Source organism: Python bivittatus, unplaced genomic scaffold (genome assembly GCF_059951505.1).
Source record: "Python bivittatus isolate LINGU-HERP-01145 unplaced genomic scaffold, Pbiv_v1 ctg000070_np1212, whole genome shotgun sequence".
Taxonomy (NCBI): Eukaryota; Metazoa; Chordata; class Lepidosauria; order Squamata; family Pythonidae; genus Python; species Python bivittatus.
Genome location: NW_028277034.1, coordinates 40,414,458 through 40,433,918, shown reverse-complemented (window position 1 = coordinate 40,433,918; position 19,461 = coordinate 40,414,458). Strand labels below are relative to the sequence as shown.

The 19,461-nt window shown below is 35.5% G+C and overlaps 1 protein-coding gene across 2 annotated transcripts in view; it reads right to left on the bottom strand.

The window, feature by feature from the left end:
• PPP3CA (protein phosphatase 3 catalytic subunit alpha) overlaps nucleotides 1-19,461 on the bottom strand; it is a 203,473-nt gene that overhangs the window by 89,073 nt on the left and 94,939 nt on the right. The gene's annotated exons all lie outside the window — the stretch shown is intronic.

Sequence of the window (19,461 nt, the reverse complement as noted above, 5' to 3'; positions counted from 1 at the left end):
TAAAACAGACTGCCAGGAATTAAAATGGCAGTAATAGAATTCTGAGAAATGAATGGCAGGAATTATTTGATAGCAGAACTTTTTTATTTAACTGTTAGATTTTCGTAGTTATAATAATATAAGATAATGTAATCTTAATTGAATCTTGAATCTTAATAATATAAGATTCAGATGACCTAATGTACCAGCTCCTGCTTGCCTGGTATCTCCAGGTTTGGTTTGAAATGAGACTACAGACTATTTGGAATTGTACATATACTGATATCTTTCACAATGAAAGAAAATAAGGCTAAAACTGGACCAACTATAAAAATGCACATCAATCTGTAAATATATGTTAGTATATTCCATTGCACTTCCCACTGTGTAATATAATTTAAAGCATAGTCTTACCCAAATAAAAATGATACTGATATCTCAAGAAGTCTGGCCTTTTTACATATCTATGTACATAAGTTAAGCTAGCTTATACTACTAAAAGATCTACATTTAGTTTATGTTACCACAAAGACATGCATAAGTCAAGAAAAATACTGAAGGTAAATAAATCTCATGTATGTAATTCCTCCTTTTAATTACATCAAAGCATAATGAAATACACTCTTCAGCTTAAGGAACACAAGAGTATTAGCTTTTTGTTTTGAAAAGAGTAAGTTCATTTGCATTGAACCCTGAATTCAAGAATAAAAGAGTATTACAGAATTTTTCATGTACTCAAAAGTAAATAAATACAGCAGTTCAACTTGATAATCACGCCTACAGCACTGGGTCAACATCTTGTGTGTAATATTAGTGGATACTAAACTTACTCTCTTGTGTTTTAAAACAATGAAATGTTAATAAATCTGATTCCTACCTGTGCTTTCTGCTAAGGGATTCAGATGCAACTCAGTTCTTATGCTATGTTTTTACATCATTAGTCTTTCCTTGCAGGGCCATTTCAATCCTTACAGTTCCATGCTTTCATTGTTTATTTCAATTTTACGGACATGGAACAAATATTTTAATCGGACAACCATTAGCCATTCCTGCACCCAAGTAACAAATAATCAATTCTCATCAGGTTTATTTACTAAAACCATGTGCTACTCAGTGATAAACATGTCAATGTATGACTTAGAATGGGAGAAGCCACATATTTATAGAGTTGAAATTATGGTGTAGCAGAAGAGTTGTTAATAAGGTCACACTAAAATTTATCATACCATACAATTCAGTAGTCATATTTCATTGTGGGTTTTTTCTTTCACAGCATGGTGCCATATTATCTTGACTTATTCTCCAAGGGAAAACTGCAAACAAACTCCCTCGTCGTTGCCTTAATTGCTGGGATATCCTTGCTTGACATATATAAGAACTCAATGTAGCAACTCTAGAAAAAGCTCTACTGCTGTAGCCGTTATTCATACAGTAGCAAAGGCATGTTCCCTTCAGTAAGAATAACTTACAGTATTTGGGTTACTTTTTCTCTATGTTTAAGAAACTAGTTTGAACACATTCAAATAATAGTTATTTGCATGCCAACTGTATTCATATCCTATGCTATAACATTAAAGGCCACATCCATATTATTTCCTCTTCCAATATTTATTTTTATTTATTCATTTCTAATATTTATAATCCAACATTTTGGACAAATATAATCAGTGGTGGAATTCATTCATGTGTTTCTCTTAATAGAAACAAGTTCTGCTGAGGGATTTCCTTTACAGAATCCCACAGGTGAAGGTAAAGAGAATGAGAATTATCCCAGCCAGTTATCACGGATGGAGCACCCAGTCATGAATATGCTACCCAAATCTTTATTTACTGCAGCAACCTTAAAACAAAAATGTTTAAAGTGGTGTGTCGTCCAATATTTATAGAAATATTTATATACATTATGCTTCTGAAGGGGGGTGGGACAATCTAAATCATTTATAATTCCATGTACTTCTGATTTAAGTTTAAGTTATCATGGACATATACCAGTATGTCCTCTAACACATTCAAAAGAGAAGTATCAGCAGAGAGGTGGTTTATAGACATATATAGAAATTTGGAGCAGTAATCTACATGAGAGAGTGCCCATAAAGGAATTAATTATTTTTTAGAAACTGTATGCCACTGTTCCAAGCCAGGTTTTCCTAGAAAAACTTACAACATAAATATGACATGTAAAAATAAAAATTTAAATACACCATAATACAAACATAAAAACAGCCTGGATAACACCAGAAGCATAGCTTTTCAAGATGATCTTGGGAGACAGGCAAAAACTTATGAGAAGAGATGTTTCTTCAAACACTGTGTTCCCAAGTTATGAAAGCTGAGATGGCAGCAACTGGGATCTGAACCAGAAAAGATGTTCCTAAGGAGTATGGGCATGTTTGCTGCACCTTTCAGTGCTCCTTAAAGAAGCCATGCCTTTTCCAGGGCTTGCATACAGCAGTAGCCATGGTAACCGTTTCTGCTGCATCCTTAACTCAATATCCTGGTAGGGGAGGATACCATGTTTAATAGCACTGAAAGCTGTTGTGAATTCCAGGAGAATCAGCAGGGTCACATTCTCCTGGACCCCGCCAAGCAAAGACCAATACAGTTTCAATGACAAAACCAGGTCTAAACAAAACCTGACTGAAATGGGTCTAGAAAAATAAACTGCCTAGATCTGATCAAACACCTAAGCAAGCATCTTCCCACAGGCCTACTATGGGATTTTTCAGGAGTGCTTTCACTGTGGCTTCTCTAATGAATCTGGAAGCACTCTTTCTTGTAAATAGGGATTAATATCCTCCTGCGCTAGCTGAACATCCCCTTCCTACATAATGCAATAAATCACAAGAAATGCTAAATAGGGGGATGGCTGATTTCTTGTCCACATCCACATTAAAAACTGAATGTCATCCAAAAGAATCTGATCAAACAGTGCTACAGAAACATTTGAAGATGGAACTGACAAAACTGCAAAGTCTAAAACATGATAAATCCTATTTTTTCTCAAATTATGTATTTTTCAAACACAGACTTCTAATCAAAAGCAAGGTCATAACTAAATAAACTTTTAAAATAAGAACTGGATTATTAATCAAAGATATTCAAACTTTTTGGGCTGGTAGGCACAGCTGGTGGTCTGGGGATGTTGTATCCTAAATAAGCATACCAAAACAAGAATACATGCTTAACTTTATTCATTCATTATGTAAGCATTCCATTTTTATTCTGAGCTTACAAAATCTGGTGAATACCATGAAGTCGAGTCTCAGGTATCTTACTCAGATAAGAAGACACAGATCAGTACATATTAGATCTAGTCCCATCTCATTTGTCCAATACTTATCTAAACTCCATTCCATCTAAACTCTGTATTAAAGAAATAAACAACCCCCAATTTATTTTCATGTTTTCTCCCACCATAACAATTTGCGTGCACTTTCCCCAAAATATAGCCTTTCTTTCTCTCCAGGCTTTGAGCAAAACTCCAGCGGTACACAACTTCAATGACAGTGTTTTTCAGGGCACACATTAATGTAGAAAATATAAACTAACAAATGCAACTGTCTGCTCTTCAAATACTAATTAAATATGTATAAGATTGCTGCTTAAATTAGTCACCTTATATCTTCAATAAATGACTATTTAACAACAGTAAAAATGCATTTATTAAATATTAGCTTAATGTGTATTGGATATTCAGGATAAAACAGAAGACTTTGAGAAGAATAAGGCTCAGAACAGTTCCACAAAGAAAATGAAACAGAATACTGTTTTGGACATCCTTAACTAGAAGACATTGCTTTGCCATCATCTACTGAGTCAAAGAGAACTCTTAGCAGAACCTTCATCTCCACAGCATAGCAAAAATATGAGGCAACAGAGGCAATGGAGCAGAGCATGATTGCTGTCTACACACTGTAGGTACCAGAAAGGAATATGAGCCTGAATTTAAGATGCCCCACAAAGGAGGAGTCCATTGGAAAAACATAATAGACACAGACCCAAATCCTACATGATGTCTACATCCTTCTCTTGTCACCCTAGGGTTCTCAACTCCAGTGGGAGATTCTCACCATCCCAATAAATATATGGATTGTGGCTCACTTGCTTATGTTTGTACATACTGTATATTTATGGATCTCTCTCTGTTTATGCATGCATGTATTTCCCAAAAGCCACACTTCAAAATAGACCAAGAGAAGGACAAAACAATATGTAAATACACCATCTCTCCCAAGTCCCTGAGACCCTAATCTTCAAAGACACCTTCAATAGCATTACCTGAATACAGTAGTACCCCTTCTATTTGTTTTCACCTGCATTTTCTTCCAGCAGATAAATAGTAGGACTTCCAATTCTTAAGAAATTATTTGGGGAAAAGCTTTCTCTTCCAACTGACTTCAGCTAGCTGCGGAGACAACTATCTTTCTGCTAAAGAAAACTTCAATCAACAAAGCTTATTTGGAGCTATCCATGGTTCTACTTTCGGCTGCTCTTGAAATGAGAGCTTCTATATTGACTTTCATCAGCCCTCACCTACTTAATTTGTTTGGATTCTATGTACCTGACTCAGTTTCACCAGTATACAGTATTTTATATAAATTGGCTTTTCTGTTTAGATCTGTCTCCATCAGGTCTCAGTGGCTTCTTTTGAAGCTCCAATTAACCACTTTATAACAAAAACAACTAAGTCTAGAATGTATTCTACGGTATCTGCAATAAAATCAGAGCCATTACCTACCTCATGGATTCTAATAAGTATAATTGTTAAAGAACTTCATTAAAATAAGTCTTTAGGAACTAATAATTGTATATTAAATTTCTTATTTCTACTTTTCTAAAAAAAGGTCAAAAGCAATTTTCAGTTATTACCAAGACTGTGATTTGTCCACACTATGCAATTTACCATAATAAAACCATTAAGTCCATTTTACCAGCTTGCCTCTCATTTAATGTAATCAAAGTGTGTATAAGGTACAACAATTTTATGACAGAAAATAAATTTTGAGGAAAAAATTGCACAATGGGAAAGTATTTGAATGTTGCTATACCTATTTATAATCTGATTCTTCAATGGCTGCAAATGGATAGAATATTATTTATTGACTTTTGAGATGAAAGCTTGCTTTGCCATCTATAGATATTTATTAAATATTTTATCCTGAAAGCTGAAAAAGAGCCCATGGGCTTTTAAAAGAGAACTCTCTCTGTTTAGCTTACAGAGAACACTGTTTTAGATACTGAGATTCCATTGGCCCTGAAGCACTAAAATAACACCCCGTCAAGTACACCATACAGTTTACCTGAAGAGTGCATTCATAAGCAGCTGAAGTAGTTCTTTTAATTAGCTCTGAGTAATTTACATAAAACTTGCTGGATTGTAGATAGCCCACACCCTTATCTGTCTTGAATGTCAGCTTAGAGATCTGTAATTGGAACTGAAAGAAAGAAGTTATAACAAAGGTCTTTTAGAGTCCTATTTTACATATTTTTGATTTTAAAAAAAGTATTAAAAATCACCAACTAAGTGGATATAGCTGTTCTATACACAATCAGACCAGAAACTGAACAGATGTACCAACTGAATTATTATTAAAAGCCACAGGCAGAACATTAATTTATTTTGAATATGCGCTTCAGCATACATTTATTCACTCATATGAACCAAAATTTGGAAATGCTTGCTTAATTTGATTTACATATAATGAAAGATTGAGTGAATTGGTGCAGGATACAACACAGGTTTGTAGTGGAGAACAGATTTCTATCTAGTTATGCCAAGAGTGGATTTTGGGGCAGAAATGGGCATGGAAGAAAAGTTATGAAAAGTTATGAAAGACATTAGACTGAAAGTAGAGCGATTCCAGAAAGAGAAAATATAAATTCTGTATTAAAAAGAAAGATTAATTTCCAAAAGAATAATGGGAAATAGATGTATGGAAAGAAGATGTGGAACTTGTCTGGAACAGAGTGAAAATACTTACATTACAGAGTGCCATAGAAGTGTATGGAGTTACACTAATGTATGCAAAAGGATGCTTGGTGGAATGATGAAGTGAAGGAGATTATGGATGAAGGAAAATTGCTTGTAAAGGGATGACTGCTGTAAAAAGTGAGCACAATAAAAAAGATAATTATATAATCCATACATAGAAAAAAAAAACATTCACAAAGAACATAGCCAGAGAGAGGAAGAAATGGTTAAGATCAAGAGGCACAGAAAAGACATAGCCATTTGATGGAAATTTAAAAAAAAAAAATGGGTGAAAAAGGTTAAACAAGGCCTCCAACAGAGAGAAAAGATTTTTTTTTAAGTGATAAAATTATAGGGGAATGAAGTGAGGGAATGATTGGAATATTTCTTACATTCATAAATGTTCAGTAATCTGCTGAAGAAAACCATTTTTACCTCTGGTCTGACCAAATTTTGGTCTGTTTCCTATTTTTACCTCTGGTTCTTTCAATCAGAATTGTGCCAAACCATTGTCCTAGGAGTACTTAAAGTAAGCCCTGTGTATTTTTCTATCATTCTTGCTATCTTTTTCTTTATATTGGGGAACAGTAACTAAGTATGCCTGGGCTGTTTGCTCACAGTCCCTAAATGAGAGAGTGACGTCTGAGTCTTAAGCTGGTGCACACCTTCTCTCTCTTGCATGGGGAGGAAGGAGGGAAGCATCCCCAAGCCAAGTGGCCCCTTTGTGTCTCCGTTGCTCAAACATACTCTTTGCTTCCACATCACTTCCCAATGGCAGTTTCAATCTCTGTAAGTGTACTGCCTCCTGTTCGTTTATCCGTTGCTCTTCTTCTTTTCTCCTCCTCTCCTAACTAACCTCTGCCCTCCTGAATGGTGACCAGGGAAGCGGCCTCTTTGCATCTCCTCCAGGACATGTTATACTGAACATTTATTTATGCATTTCAATGTTCATTTGAGAAATCAGCATGTGATGAATGCAGGGGATATTCCAAAATGACCTGCTATGTTCATCTCTTTTTATGTGAGTATACCCATAAAGCTTTCACAGGGCATTTTACCTCTTGTGGCATGTCTCTAAATGGTGTTCTGTACTTTGATATTTCAGAAAACCTTTCCTCAAGTCTACTATAAACAAATCTTAAGACACTTGTTTTCTACTCAAAGATGTTATTTAATAAATTGGGACCTGCAGAAAACTGGAGGTCTATTAAGAACAGTAGAATCCATTTCAGTAGCTGCTGTCATTCTTTAACCAGCTGTCAACAGGGAGTATAATATCTTCATCATCAGTTTATGATACCTCTAAGTTGTTTTCCAAGGCAGTATTAAAAAATGAACACAATCCACTTCTTAAAGAGAGTTAATTGCTTGGTAATGAAGTGCTCCCTCTTGCTGATCCTTTATTTACCAGTAATGGAATTGTAAAAATCTCCACATAGAGAACAGATGGACATTCCCCAACTGTTGATGCTACTATCCTGCAGCAAACTTGATATTCATAAATGAAACTGTGTCCTCCAAAATGTTTATACTATGCTCAAAGGGCTGGGTTGATTCTCTGTTCTAATTTTCCCCAACTTGCTATCCTCGAGGCATGTTACTCTACAAATCTCAGAATTTCCCAGTCACCAAGGCTGTTGGTATATGGGGTAGCAATTCTGGGTGGTATAATTAAACTTAACTGGAGATCATTTGGTTCAGGAAAGTATCTGAACTTAATTGGCAATCTATCTGACAGTTACATCAGGGAATCAAAAAAATGGCAAATAGACTAGTTTTCTGTTGTGTGCAACCCTTTTTTTAAAAAAAACAAGAACTAGATCTTTTATTTTCAAAACTGATTAAAATTCCAAACCTCATTTTCACATAATTTGTCCAAAAAAAAAATCATATTGTGCTTTACTCATTAGTACTAATATCACTATGATCATAAAGTATACTATTTTAATTTAAAATTCAAGTTTAAATTGAATAGAGTTTATAGTATGGGATTTAAAGAGTCTGCCTAGGATTTCATTTGTTTAATAATAATGAGGAAGACAAAGGACTATGATATGAGAGATGCAGAGTTCTCACATTCACGAAAAATGGTTTTAATATTGAAGAGCTGAGAACAGAGCAAGGGTAAGTGTCCAAGGACCTACAGGCAAAATGCAGCTATAAGTCAAGGAAATGTGTGTCAGATGCTGATTCTGCTGAAGATAACCAAAGAAATTTGGATCAAGAGATGCAAGCTTATATGAAAGGCCTGACTATCCTATATGGTCACAACACTGAATCATCAGTGTCCTCTCCTGCAATTCTGGCTTACAGTTACACTACCAATGCAGCAATATATATCAGCTGAACTTCCTGGTTATCTGGCCTTAGAGCTGGATCCTTATGCTTGACAATTAATTGGTAGAATAATTAATGATTATTATTAATAATCAGTGCATATGAAGCTGATCTTCCGTATATTCTGATTATACTGTGTTTAGAAGGAGCAGGGAAGAAGGGACACAATGGTATAAACTTTCACATTATTGTACTAGATCTATGATGTTAGTGACCATGGCCAATCAGAAATCATGATTTTATGAGACGACACTACCGTCTTTCTGAAAGGACACTCTCTATCGGTGTTTATAAATCTGTAAAGACACATCTCTTTCACCAGGCTTTAATTCTCAAATGATTTTAATTTCTTTTTTAGTGTTAATTCTAATTTATGTATTTAACTTTCTATATTCTGTCCTCAACTGTTATTGGCTTTAAGCCCCAAAGTTGAAAAGAAGGGTATAAATCAAATTACAAATCATATACCACTAAGAATATTTTAGGTTATTAGTGCAAACAAATATGATACAGAAACTGGAATTTTTACACCATTCTTGTTTATTTTCTGTTAAAAGAATCAGATGAGTTAGGAAGCTCATGGACACCAAGAAGAATCCTGGGAGCATCTTAGAGTCTATGAATACCACACTACCTATCCTCATGTTAAACATCCTAAATATAAGTGATATACAATGAAGATTAAAAAATAAACTCAACTGCTAAACACTGCTTAATCATAAAGTTATGCAGACTTACACTGAGTAAAGTAGCTTTTAACCAAAGTTCATTTATTAAATAAGAACACCCATTATAAGGGTATTATAATGGTATAATAATACCCTTACCCATTACCCTTACCCATTATAAGATAAGGGAAGGGAGATGAAACAGGAACATAAGTAGGGAGAGTTATCATAGATGCAAAATTATGGAAGAATCAAAAACTAAACAAATACAGAGCATTTATGTAAAGGAGACACATAGCAATTTCACACAGAAGACTATTAAGTAACACACCAGATAAACTAAGATGGCAACAAAATTGGCTAATTTCTGGCATATTTCTATGAAGCCCTTGCTATAATGATAATCCATCACTTTTAATGCTCCAAATAGTCTCAAATACTGAATAGACAGAGGCTTTGAAATTTAGTTTCCTGGATAGCACTAGTGTTTTGTTCAATTAATTGAACAGCTATTACCCTAAAAGGCCAGCAAGGGACAATATGTCTCTTTATCTTCTGCTTCTCATAATGTAATCTGATCTTTTCACAGTGTGAAAGATGCACAGCATACATATGGCAAGACCTTCTTGGAAATGCTATACAGTACATATTTTTATATGTCCTCTTTTATGACCAGGGCATAACAGACAGACAGCTGGAAAGGAAGCCATTTTGTTGTTGCTGGTCTGCCCAATTTACAGAATTGCTTATAAGCACCATTTCCCCAGTGCACTCCCCTCTAGATATATTGGTCATATGATCTGGAAATTAGAGAAACTAGAGCCCAACATTCTCAACTCTCAAATAAACAGGCTCATTTGGTAAGGAATGGGATTATCACAGAAATCTACAATACAAATTGAGGGGAAACTGTGGGTTATGTTCAGAATTTTGGAACTATTCCACTGAAATCAATGGGAGTTAATACTAACCCATTCATTTCAAATAAGGCTAGTGTAAGCATAACTTACAGTCTATTGAATGGTATATCTATCTTAATCTAGACTATCACAACACAGTTTAAGGACATGTTCTTCAAATACTACTAACTTATCAATGATATTTCATGCTTCCTTCAGGAATTAAAGACAGCATGCTTAACACTCTCACATACAATCTTCCCAACAAGAACCCTGTGAGGCAGTTGACCCAAAATCACCCAATGAGGTTCAGTGATTGAAAGTTAACTTAGTCTGAATCTCCATCATGGTCCAACAATCACAAACATAACAGCTAAAACCCTGTATATTAAAGTAGAGGAACCTAAATTTATTCTTCCCACATTTTATAGAATCAATTCCCTCCTCAGAACCAAAATCCAAATTAAAGCATTGCAGATAGGTCAGTAACTTAAATCCGTCATTCTATGTTCTGCATTTTGGAACAATGGAGATCATATCTGGAAATTCTTTTGTATGAACTTCTTTAGATATTGGAAGAATGCTTGGCCTTCTTAAGGTTAAACGTTCCTAATTACTTTGTGGTCTCTTCACAATATTTAGTTTCTAGACTCCAGTTTATCCTTGTTGTTTTTCTCTGAACCTGATTCAGTTTGCATGCTTCACTGTAAAAGTATGGTGTATACAACTAAACTTAATACTTAAGTGGATCTGACTAAAGTAAAATGGAATTCTCTGTTCTAACTTGAAACTCTACTTCTGTTGATACAGAGTAAAATATACATTATACTGTCAATTTATGTTAAAGGAGGCATGGAAGATATGTGTAATCACCAAGGGCAGTAATCAGGAAGTAGCTACTATTTTCAGAAAGCAAATCCAAGATCAATGTTTGATCACATTAACCTTTAGTTTCCTTTAAAATCTAGAACTCACATATTGCATAATCACTTTTCCTCAATATTCCTACTATTTTCCCCATCCTCAACTAAGTTTTCTAAATTAGTTCATATCGAGTCAAGAACCCTTAATTGTGTGCCTTCCTTTATGTTCAGAGAGAGTTGTTAGAAACACTGGTTGAGAATTTCCTGGAAAAAATATGCTTGGCAGAGTTTGTCTTACAACAAATAACTGTGGCCCATTAATCTTATTTCATGCCACTTTGATAGCTCTGCTATTTGCTTTTGGAGATTCTCATCCACATCTCATTTTTGAATGGACAGGTAATTAGTGATTTGAAGGAGATATAAGTTGTTTGAAAAGAAAAGCGAAACAAAAAATTGTATAGGATTGAATTAATAATATTAATGTAAAAGTCTAGCTTTTCTCCACAAGAATTATGCACTGGACCCTGGAACCTAGTACATATATAGAGAGCATTTCTTGTCTTCTTGGTATAGAAGATCCATAGGCAACTGTTTTAAATTCTGTAAGAGAGAAGTAGGCAGATTATACAACATGTCCCAAAAGTCAGGCCCCATATACAATTTTTTTATATACATTATATTAAATGTTTGAACTGGTTGCTGTTTTCTGTTGAACACTTCCTTACTTGTTTGATGCATGACCTTAGAACATTTCCAAATACAGTAACATTTTATCTGGGAAAAAACCCCCATTAATTCATAAAACATATTGTGATTGGCCTATAGGGCCTAACTTTTGGTACAGTCTGTATATGAAGGGAACACATTACACACAGCTACCTTTGTCAGATTTGTGAATTTACCTTTTTCTTCATTGTTTTCAAGCCCTTAGACTTTTGAAGTCATGAAAAGCACAGAAAGCATTGTAAAATATGTATAAACTTTAGTCAAGGAAAATGCTAGGCTTTTCATAACACTTTTATATGGCTATATGAATGGATTCTTTTCCTCCGAAAGTAATTACATCAGAGCATAGAACAGATCTTTAACTACTGCATTATCTATACTTGTTATGGTTTGGACTAAACTACATTCTCAAAAATTCAGATATTTTCAGTTATGTAGATAAGCATCCTTCCCCAACCTAGAATTGTCTGCATCTTTTAGACTTCTACTCCCAGAATTCCCAGTCAGCCACATCTGCTTCACTTCCCAGAACTAGTGACCAGGATTTCTGGGAAATGAAGTATGGCACATATGGAGGATACTGGGTTAGGGGACATTAAATTAAAAAAGTATTCTTCATACTAGAAGAACTGCTTCACAACTGTTTCAAGTGTAATATTCAGCAATTAATTTCTTCCAACAGTGTTTGCATGCCTGAATGAGGGAATGACTGCAAAACACTACAGTACATTGCAGCTGCAGTGTTCTTGTAACTCAAGTTGTGAAAAGTGAACATACCAGTATCATTAATTAGCATATTTACTATGGGAGAAGCTATCATATTAAGCACTACATTTTCTTGGATGTTGCCACATTATATATGGTAGGTGCTACTTTGGCTCCCTGAGGCTGTCTGCTTGAATTTTAGTGGGCTGGCAACTTCTTCCTCAAAAGAAAGTTGTGGGGATGTTGAACATTCACAGCAGCATGAGAAAATTTAGGCAGCCCTGGTCAAACTGTATGTTTCAACAACTCTCCGAGTGAGCAGAAGCTGTCCTAAGCTCAGCATGGTATATCTTTCTGCAAATCTGAATGCACAGTTACTATTTATTTGCAGTGGTTTACAGCTTCAAAGTAAGAAAAGGATGAATATGCAAGTGCAGAAGTCAGGATACCTTTCCAACCAGTACTTTGCAACACATCACTGGGCAGAAATAACAGCTTCCAAACATTTTCTGTAGCCAGTTAAAAGTCTTTCAATTCATGTTTTTGAAATTTTCCCCACTCTTCCTTGCAGAATTTTCAATAATATCAATAAATCTATATTCAATAAATCTATTTCAATAAAATCTAGGGATTGTGAAGGCTGTTCTAAAATAATCATCTTTCTTTCCTGCAGTCCATGGCTGCCTAGAAGATATGTTTCAGATCTTGCTGAAATAGCCGATTACTTTTCAGCTTTAATTTCTTTACTGACTATGGGACATCAGCTTTTAGGACATGTTGACACTTAGTTGGATTCATTCTTTCTTCTACCTGCAAATATTTCCTAAGCCTATCTGCCATACAACCCCAAAGCATAATAGAAACATCCCTTTGCTTAACAGTTGACAAGATGATCTTTTCCTTAAATGGTTCACCTTTTCAATCCAAATGCATCTTATATGGTTTTTACAAGATACATTTGGATTAAACAGTTTATTATTTTTATCTGTTTGTTTGATCAGTACATCTTCCAATTCAGGCTTATGAAAATTTTCTTTTACATACAATAACTGTTTGTGATCAGGCTGAAGAAAAGATTTCCTTCTGACAACTCTCCCATGCAGATCATGGTTGGATAACCAATGCTGTACTGTGGTTCTGTGGACAACTACTCACTTTTTCAGCAGGTCACAGTGATCTGTGGTTTCTGTTCTGCAGATCTGACAAGTTTGGGAGCAGTTCTAGCAGAGATTTTACTTGGTCTTGCCTTGATATCAACAACTCCATGTAACTTCTATTTCTTAATCATGATTCAGACAGTGCAAATTGACAGCTGGAAGTGTTTAATTTTTATAGTCTTCCCTGTAATGTAATATCTTCATTTTCAAATGCCCAGACAATTGTTTAGAAGACCCCACTGTTGTTGAAAGAAGACAGAACAACCAGGACAACCATCACAATCTGACAGGTTAGAAGGATCAGGTATTTGTGGAACTGTCTTCTCCATCTTTCTTACTGGCAGAAGCCAGTCAAAACCGTAAAAAGGGAGGACGAAGGAAATCGGGAGGCAGTTGCAATCAGATCAACACCTTTCATGAAAATATTAAATATCATACACTTTTTTTTTCAAGATGCAACACATTACGGACACTTGTTTCTCAAGGAATGCATTATTTTGTCTACCTGCTTTGGTGCAGTTCGCCTGTCCCAAACAGACAATATCCTAGATATATAGTAATTAGCCAGATATGAACAGAAGATTTTCCAGAAATGGTAGGTACAGAGTATTTGTATGTTTTAATGTGGGTCTATTTTTTTTTTAATCATACTACCTTTTCCCCCTCAAATTTATTTTCTCCCTTCAGTATTTTACAAATGGAAAGGCAAGATATAAATGGAATAAATGTGAAAATAGTTAAATAAAAAACCATCCTGCTCTTTCTGGAACAGCTTTGCAGAAGACACATAGATGCAAGGAAATAAGGAACTGGTCAAAAGACCACCCAACTATTCCTCCTCTAAGAATACATTTGTATCCAACTAATTGTTTAAAGCAATCCACAGTTTCCCAAATCTGAATACTGTCAGTCTGAAATCTGAAGCAAAGACTTTCCTTTCACCATAAAATCACTAAATGAGTAAAATAAGTCTAGTGGGGAATTTTCTGTTTCATCTAATGCCTCCAGCATGCCACCATTAGATTTTTTCTTTGAGAAAATGTGAGGAATATCTCTTTATCACCATCATCAAACATTGTATCACAGCTTGTACAGAGACCTTCCTGACTATGCTGTCAGCTTATTTTTCTGCTCTACTGAATGCATGCCTCACTTCCGTTAATTCTCTGAATCACTTAACACAAACATTGGAATGGCGCAGCCTATGTGATACAAGATACCTGCTCTCCCACCCTACAAACCAAAAATAAAGGCATAAATCCAAACAAAGCAGCTTGGCCAGCTGTTCCCCTTAGCAGTGTAAATTCCTCCTTGCCACATTAAACAAAATTTGTTGACAGAGCAACACACATTGATCCAGGAGGCTGCAGGATCAGTTCAGCTTATGCAATGGAAAAGCTGAATACTGCTCTTCTGACATCACCACATGTGACAGATACTATCAACAAGACAACAAGGATGGAACTCCCCATCAAGCTAGGGTTGCACTGTATATATGTTTTTAAAACATGCTTTCATATCCTTTCCCTCATTGCTAAACTGTTTCAATTGTTTATTACTATTACTTGTAAGGAAACCTTTTTCCAAACATAAATATTCTTTGTGAACATTAATGATAAAAATCACCTGGCAGCCATTCTGCCATATAGTAACTGAGAGGCCACCACTGGTTTTACTGAGAAATCAGTTTGAATGGGCGCTGCATCTTCTTTGTTGGTTACCCAAAAACCCCTGAATGGTGGGAGAAGGAAAATCATATAATTTATTCATTAGTTTTATATATCACCTTTCCTCTGCAAGCTCAAGACAGCATACGAAACACTCTCTTCCATTTTTTTCACCATAACTCTATGGGGAAGGTTGGAGTGAGGTTAAAGGATTGGCGCAAAAGTCAACCAATGAGCTTCTAAGGTTAAGGATGGGCTTCAGTCTGGGTACTCCCAGTTATAGTCCAACAGACCATTCGCTTTTCCCCCTTTCATGTTGTGCTTTTCTTACATTTTGTGCCAGGGAATGTCTTTTTATTGATCTGGCGATAAGCTGCAGTGGGAGCCTTTCTGGATAGAAATGCTTTAAATATATTTAATAAACAAGTGGGTTTGCAATAGCCGCAGCTTTATGGGGACCTGAGCTACACGAGACTGGGAAAAAAAAGTTCACCTAAGCTAATTATAAAACCTTTCACTTTAAATATCTGACAAGAGTTCTTGAAGCTTCTGAAATCCAATAAATAAACAAACAAACAAACAACTGTGTGATGAAGACACAGGAGAAAAAACTGTAGCAGAACCAGAAAGAGGAAAATGTCATCATGCTCTTGCTTCTGGCACTACCTACTATACTCATGACAGGCACCCTCCATTCCTCCCAAGAGGGGGATCAAAAGATCAGCTTGCTAAACAATTTTCCTATATATGGGAAAATTACTAACAAGAACTCCAACAATGTTCTATAAATGTAACCCCCACCCCCACCCCTTTTTCTCTTGCTGCTGTTCCTTTATTTTTACATCCCACTTATCCTCACTTTGTAATTTCTTGCTCTCATAGGAAAACACTATAAAACCTGTGTTCAAAATTCCAGTAGCCATATAAATAAGAGGAAGAAATGCAAGGATTCCAATAGCACACAATGTCTGTAGTTCACCAAACTCATGTTTCCTACAGGGAAGTGTGGCATTAGGTGGGGGAACCTTAGAGACCACCAAAAAAGCATCAATTAGGATTTTTTTTTTTTTTTTTGGAAAACAAAAATGAGGGGAGGGGAGTAAGAAAGAGAATACATTCACATAACTTTACAGCATTTACAATATAAGGGTAACTTTATGCCTTCCAGATGTGTAAGACTGTAATTCACATTAACCACAGACGGCATGGGCAATAATCAGGGATTATGGAGACAATACATCGACATACCTGAAAGATGCAAAGTTGTTTATGCACCCTGTAAGATAAGTTCTATTAGAAATCTTCCTATATGAGGTTCATTCACCCCAGTCATGTCTCATTATCTTTGCTTCAGTGCCTCTCATTTCAGTTATCTCCCCCATTCCCATATTTGAAGCTGAAAACTTCAGGGGGCTGTGATGACATTTGTTTATGGCTCTCTAAAAACAAAGCCTAATCATGAGCCTGTAGTTTAAAGAAAAACATTAATCCTGTGTTTATATTGTGTTTCAAGAACACTTAAAACACTTTTGGGTACATAATTAGGTACTACATTGACTAGTAATAAGGAGATCCTTCCTTCCTTCTGACATAATCATGCTTTTCATGGATGGTTTGCCAGCTGATGACTCAGACAGGTAGCATTCCAGCCTGGAGACAAGGACAGCTGTTTGGATATTCCCAAGTTTATCCAGCCAACTTTCCAATGCACTGGAAGTTGGGTGGATAAACAAGTTACTTTCCAACCTACATCACAGTATGGGGCTGAGATAGTTAGCTGCTCCCTTATCAGCAGTTTATAAATATATGCTATCTCAAGTTTACTGTAGCCAGATTCTTTCTTGTGCATTACTATGGAAAATGGATTGAAACACAAGATTCTCCAAACCATATATTGTTTTGTTGCAGCCCCAAGTCACTAAAGTGATTGCTTACATTTGTAATATTCAATCATTTTTGTTTCAATTGCTTCCAATTTAGGAATTCTTTTCTCTTTAAATATAGTTTGTGAAAATAAATCATATAAATCTATCAGTTCCTTTTTGATCAATTCTAGATCTATTAAGACAGAGACAAGATTAGCAACCTCTTCAGATACTAAGTTGATCCTACTTTCTCTCCCACTTGGCCAACAAACAATATCAAGTATACAAAAACAGGCAACACAACATGTAACACAGCTTAGGATGCTGATGGGTACCCTGTCACCGTGTATCATCCATCAATTTTATCCATTTATTTTTTCCTCATCTCTGGTACAGTGGTATTTACCTAAGGATTGCTACTGACTTCTCTTCCTGTTTCTCATGGAAATGATTTTATATCAGAGCAAAGTGTGGATGACTCAACTTCCTGTTGCAAGTCTAGGCTGGTCTATGACCATAATAAAGATTTGATTTGATTTGATTCCTATTGCAAGTGCTTAGCTTCAGCTTACATATGTTAAATTTTCAGTAATATCAATAGACACAAATGGCAAGCAAATTACACTCTGAGGTCATGGTCACACTGGAATAATAATTGTTTATTGGTTCAACATTTCGGTTAATGGAAAGAAAAATAGCAGGGCTCAGATCTCCTGCATATCTGAGTGCTTGTCTAGGATTCTTTTTTCAACCAGCATTTCCAAGGCAAATATATTTGCATTATATTCTGTATCATCATCATCGTCGTCATCATCAATCTTATATTTACACTTGTCAACAGACATGTTTTGTTAAGATGTCACCACAATTCAATATAACTTTCCACGTGTATGTTTCCTCTATCCCTCTGTCATCACTATCTCTTTGGAAAAATGTACAATATCCAAAGTCACATTTTCTCCATTATGAGTGGAAAAAAACTATCTAGTTACAGAACAATGTGAATTAGACCCCACCTAACATTTAAACAGCCAAAGCAGGTAACTGCAACTAGATGTCTTAGCTAATTTTAAAAAAGCAAAGCTGCCTTAGACCTAGTTAGTACTTGGAAGGAGGACTAGGAAATCTCAGGGCTGTAAACTAATCTGAAAATAAAGCAGGGGCAAACCATTTCCAAGAAAACAATATCAACACTGAATGTTTGTGTCCATGAAGTCACATGTTTTAAACGATACAGAATTACTTATATGATTTACTTCCTCCCTTGCCTTCAACAAAACCCACTTTAAAAAAAAAGAGGACAAAAACAAGTGTTATCAAGCATGCTAAAATATAATCTAAAAATACAAGATTGAACAGGAAGACCTGTGTACATATTTCTGAAGTGTTTAGGAATAATTATTTTGGCTTAGTAATGATAACTACAGAAATCAAAGCAGCAATTTCATAGATGATTAACAGGGATATACCTATTAGACTTCTTTAAAGCCATTCTTTTAATACCTTCTCCAACTTCTGTTCTCCATTGTTTTCAAACCAAGTGAAATGCAAGCCTCATGTGACATCTCATCATAAAAATGTTGTAGCTTATATCCTATTTGCAAAAGTCCCAAGGCATCAAATGTTGCACTACAGTACAGCTGAATGCAACTTTAGCCCTACGGCTGCTTCATGTTTCCAACAGGCTGTAGGAAAGGAGGGAGGAAGTAATACACAGTGGAGAGACTTGAGGAAGGAGAGGGGGGTTAACTGTCAGCAGCGTTTCAATGAAATCTAGTAGTGCCATAAACAAAAAACAAAAAACAAAGTACTGGAACAGAGATACAAAAGAAAACATGCATTTGAAGGGGCTCCAATTTTGGGAGGAGAAATAATGAAGAACGAGCAATTAGACATGATGACCTGAATAGCCCTTCCAATTTCATGATCCTATTTCACATTCACAAGTCTAAATATATATTCTCCAAAGTAAATCTTATTAATGGAGATGCACTGTTAGGACTGAAGCTTTTTTATGTGGATTCCCAATGTGACACTAGGGGCACCACTATAATCACCAGCTCCTTCCTTGCTGTTCTCCAGGTTCCCTGTTCCACTTGATTTTATTTGGATTCTTTTCATTAAGAAATAAATAAATAAATGAGAAGCTATCGTGATACAAAGTATTAGTTTGAAGTAGTGTATTTATTCCTAATAATGTTTCTAGGTCCCAGGTAGACCTAAGAGATATCTCAGAAAATATAAATGCTGGGGGGCTGAAATCTAATACTTTGTTTGGGAGTCTGAAGTGTGCCAATCCACTGAGTTAAAAAAGAAAAACCTGATATACTAGAGGCTACCTTGAGATGTTAGAGATGGCACAGAGAGCAATATTACTAGTTGGCCTTCTGATAACTATTTTCTTAATTGGCGTACCCTCCATGCCAGTTATTTTGTGTGAGTGCTTATGACTTACAGTAATTTCTTTATTATTTATAGTTGAGTTTCATTGCTTTGCCTCAAATGCCAATATTTCCACCACAGAGAAAAATCTAATAAATCTAAAAAATAGAGATCTTCATGTATGGTATGCTAGGTGATTCTTATGGCCCACTCAGACAAGTCCTTGTCCAAGGAGGAGA